The sequence below is a fragment of the Melospiza melodia genome, chromosome 2 (genome assembly GCF_035770615.1).
Source record: "Melospiza melodia melodia isolate bMelMel2 chromosome 2, bMelMel2.pri, whole genome shotgun sequence".
Lineage (NCBI taxonomy): Eukaryota > Metazoa > Chordata > Aves > Passeriformes > Passerellidae > Melospiza > Melospiza melodia.
Window position 1 is genome coordinate 63,307,298 of NC_086195.1, and position 4,722 is coordinate 63,312,019.

Genomic DNA, 4,722 nt, shown 5'->3' on the forward strand with positions numbered 1-4,722 from the left:
TCATCACAAGGAGTGTATTCTTTCCCCTTGATGTCTAGGCCTCTGCTCATTGATACCTCTTATCTGTCATCACATAGTGATTTTACAGGTTTTCATCTCCCTGAGTAGGAAAACAGATCCCCAGCACTCTCCCAGCAGCTGCAGCACCACTGAATGGCTCCCTTGAACTCGATGCCTTCATGGTTAAGCTGTGCTTTGTTGGAACGTGTGGGTGCCCCTCTGAGAGGATGCTGGACAATAACCTGGAGGGCCAGGGGAGCACAGGTGAGTGCATCTCAGACTGGCAGGGACTCACAGGGTCCCTGATGGGTGTATGTGTGATCTTACCCTGGAGAGGCAGAGGGAGCACCAGGCCGAGCAGCTGCCCACGTCTGAAAGCTCATGGCTCCTAAGCACAGCTTCTGCCAGAAGAGTTCATATTCCTTGTGAGGCTTTTCCAAGCAGGACTGAACTGGTGGGTGAGGATGGGACTGGGATGCAGAGGGTAAGGCTGTATCCAGACCTCTGAGCTGTGTCTGGTGCTTATCATGGTTTCCTGCAGGTGTGTATCCATGATTTCAGCTGGCCACAGCGAGGGTGAGCTCTGTTACTGTGAGGAGAGGAAACAGACCAGCAGAGAAGCAGCCAACTTCTCCCCATGTGTTTGAAAGACAGAGAAAAGGCAGCAGTTAAACACCCTCAGAGCTCATCCATTTCCTTTCTCACAGCTTGTTTTATCCCCAGTGACTTCTTCCTGCAAAGCCAGGGCTGAATTGGCAGCTGCTGGTGGCACTACACTCCCACTGGGCTAAAGAGGAGCTGGAGCTGACTCTGCCACTGCAGACCAACCATCTTCTCTCCAGTTGAAGGTTTTGCAGGGAGAAAAAGGAAAAGAAAAAGGAAAAGAAAAAGAAAAAGGAAAAGGAAAAGAAAAAGGAAAAGGAAAAGGAAAAGGAAAAGGAAAAGGAAAAGAAAAAGAAAAAGAAAAAGAAAAAGAAAAAGAAAAAGAAAAAGAAAAAGAAAAAGAAAAAGAAAAAGAAAAAGAAAAAGGAAAAGAGAAGGAAAAGAAAAAGAAACCCGCTCCGGCCTCCAAGTATTTCACAAAGATAAAGCAGTCTAAAAAGCAAATATGCAGAGAAGTGACTGCTTTCAAACACTGCAGTCTGGGAAGAGTTCCTCGAGCCCAGTGGTTGTGCCTCATTTCCCTGCTGCCTCCCCACTCCCAAGCCTGGTGCAGGAAGAGTTAATAGGTTTAAAGGGAGTTTTTTTTTCCCTGTAGCTTTGTCAGAGTGAAAGTGAAACAGCTCTGGTAGCCAGTGTGGGGCTTCTCCTGCACCCCCACCCTCTAGTGAAGGTCACCCAGTGAAAACAGGCTCCTGCCAAAGGTGAATGCTCTTCCAGAGGGGAAAATGGTGCAGGGTTAGAGGGATCCTCTGACAGTCAGTATCCATCCCCCACGCAGAATCCCTGCTGTGTATGGACTAGCATGGGGAGGAGGTGGACCCTGAGATTCCCACACACAGCTTTCAGCAGGCTGGTGAGGGCCCTGCCTTCCATCCTGGCTCATGGTCACTCTGTGGCTCTCCAGCAGGGTCAGCACAGCTCTGCTGCTCAGGAAAACCCACTGCAGCAGCCAAGGAGGGAACAGCGCTGACTACAGGGGACCAGGTGGCCAAAAGTCCATGTGGATGTATCGAAGCTGCTAGGAAGTGGGGAGCCATCCCTTGGCTGCAAGGACTGAGCCTGGGAGACAAGAGATGCAGCCTTTGTTTGTGTGTCCACCCCACAGCACCAGGCCCAGCAGTCACCCAGCTGTGTTTGGCCAGTGAGGACGGGAAGTGCCTGGGAGCAATCAGAGTGCCCTGTCCTCAGGCACTGACACTGCCCTGCTCCCTCCTACCACTGCTCCCAACACCCATAGTCACAGCTGCTCAACTTCTTTCCCTTGTCACAGACTTTTGTACTGTGCTATCAATAAATCAATTCCCTGTTTACCTTCTCCAGAACTTCCTAGAGATCATGTCATCCCAGCAGTGGCACCATTTGAGAGAGATGTGAAGACTAGTCTGACCTGCTCCAACACAGAAATTCCTCTCCCAAACACACATTTCTCCAGGCACTGGCAAAGCTGAGATGGCCCCTCCAGCATCACCTCCTGCCTCAGCATCAGCTCAGCCCCAGTGCAGGCACAGCCACCAAGAGCTGTCCTGGCAGAGCCCATCTCTGGGAGTGCCCATCTCACCAAGGCACCAGGCAGGCGTCAAGGGCAGAGAGACAAGTCCTTCATCCTGCCCAGACCTCCTCACACCTCATCTACCCAGCTTGGGGATCAAAGCCTCTGAGTCACTCCACATCTTCCTGGTCCCCAGGCTGTCTTTCTGGTATGCTGTCACACCCCTTCTCTCTGCCCTCCTCTACCCTTTCACTTCTTCAACTTTTATTTGACTCCATGAGGTTCTGAGGGAGCAAACAGCTCATTTCCTTCAGAGGAAAAGAGATTTTATGACTGAAGGTGAAGCAACAGAACAAAGCTGTAGCAGAACAAGTCTGTAGCAAGTGCACAGGCACAAGAAAGCAGCCATGCCCCAAGGAGCTGGGCACACATGTGGACTCAAAGTTGAGCTGGAGGCTGAAGCTACTGGAGAGCTCTAGCAAAAAATGCTTCCCCCTGTTGGAGCTGCTGGGGCTCACACTCTCCTTGCTGATGTCACATTGCTCCTGTGTCACATCGCTCCTGCGTCTCCCTGTGACCCAGCAGGGAACAGCAAGCCATACCTGCAGTTTAGCGAGTTATGACACATCAGTGCAGCCAGCACACCCGGCCCTGGGTCTGTGTGCCTTTGGCTCACCTGTTTCCTGTCACTTGTGTGACAAGAGCAGCACACGGCCAGCTGCTGGGTTGTTCAGATGTAACAACTTGCTGGCTACTCTGCTGCTCCAGGCAACACAATATCACTGACCCTTCTCCTCCTCTGCAGAGCAAGAGACATCCCAAGGACAAGAGAGGGATGTTATTGCTGCTGTCTTCATCACTGACCTCTTCACTGAGCTCTGGAGAGGAACAGGTGGGAGTTTTAAAGGCTGAGCCTCTTCCCTTGTGGTTGAGATGCAGAGAAGAGCATCTGCCTCTCCCCTGCACTGCTGCTGAAGAGAGATGGAGGGAGGATATCCCAGGATCCTGCAGGGAGAGGCAGGGAGTGGATGAGCTGGAGACGCATTTCTGATGGAAGGCAGCATGAGGTGATGTTTTACACTGCTTTGGTCTTACTGCATTTTGCCTCTTTTATTGTTTCTCTCTCCTTTTCAGATAAACCAAAGCCTCAGCAACGTCAAAGGGCTTCAGAAGAGAGGACACCTTAGTGCCACTCACCTGCAGTGCTTTGCCTCCTGTCCCTTGACACATCCTGCTCAGAAAAGCCAGCCCTGTCCAAATATTAACAGAGTGCTTGGTTGCTATGGGAGGGGGAGGGCTGCCCTTGGTGGAGGAGCTGAGTGACCATTCAGGGATGGACTCACAGAAAAACACATCTTCATCCAGGGAGGGCAGCCTGGGCAGCCTCAGCTCTGCTGCATGGCTGTGTTACAGGCAACAGGCACACACTTTGAGAAATGCCTCTTCTCTGGTTGCAGAGAAAAATACAAGGCATAGAGGTGTGTTTGTACAACTCCATATATGATGTGGAAATGTAGGTACCTGCATGTATGTGTACATGTTGTAAGTAGATATACTACATGTATGTAGATGTGTACCTGCAGATGTATAGAAGTTAATGCCTACAAGCCATTAACCAAGATCTTTATGTATTTATGCATTTTATGTGTGAGGCTGAGTGTATAGGTAGGCAAAATTCGGTATTTCAAAATGGTAAATCCTCAAGCAGGGGAAGTTATGGGTTAAACTGATGGCAAATCAAGCATTCAGAAAAATAGGACTCCCCAGGAGAAAGCTGTAATAAATTTTTTATTAATAGACATTTCACTGCTGAGAGTTTACGAGATGAAGATCTGTTTCTCTGTAGCTGTGAAAAAAAAAAGACAAAATTCAACCCTTTTCTGGCCTAACAGGGAATTTGAAGGTTAAAGCTTAGAAATCTTATATAAAACCAACAGGAGAGAAAAAAAAAAGCAGAAGGAAGGGGTATGGAAAGGAGATATATGGCACACAATAAAAGCAAGAATTTATGAAGCATACAAGGTGATAAGGAGTGTTCAAAATAATCTGGAAAAACTGGATTGCTGCAAGTGCTAACAGCACTTGGAAGCAGTTTTTTTCAATATACATTGAAAACTAAGAAATAGCAGTGAGAGCTTAAGCTCCTACTGGGTGGATATAGGTAAAACTGTTGATAGTGATGACTTTTGATGGAGGCTTTTTGATACAGAAAAGTTAGTTGTTTGCATACAAAAATAAATGGATTTGTGTATTCACGCTACAGGAGGATTGTAAAAAACTTCTTCATCTTTCTGCAAACCAAGGAAAGTTTTAACAGCATCTATTAAGCATAAGTATTTTCAGATCAGTAGCCAAGCAAATTTGCATGTCAAAATCATAGAAAAATTTGACTGAGGAGGCACCTGGCCCAATGGAGTTTGATATTTAAAAATCCTGATGTACTAGAGAAATCCCAAGGTCATGGAAAAACATGTGCCAGTGTCCAGAGACAGAAAGTGAGATGACACCTGACTGTTAGATGGTTCTGTTGTCATGATCATAGGTAAGAGAGTGTGAAGTTATTACAAGTT

At 47.8% G+C, this 4,722-nt stretch overlaps 1 long non-coding RNA gene across 1 annotated transcript; it reads left to right on the forward strand.

Moving 5' to 3' along the window:
• The first annotated feature begins 1,045 nt into the window (after positions 1-1,045).
• Positions 1,046-3,951, forward strand: LOC134415114 (uncharacterized). The gene is made up of 2 exons (XR_010026943.1): positions 1,046-3,044; positions 3,287-3,951. It is a non-coding gene; the product is annotated as an uncharacterized LOC134415114 (long non-coding RNA).
• Positions 3,952-4,722: the final 771 nt, after the last annotated feature.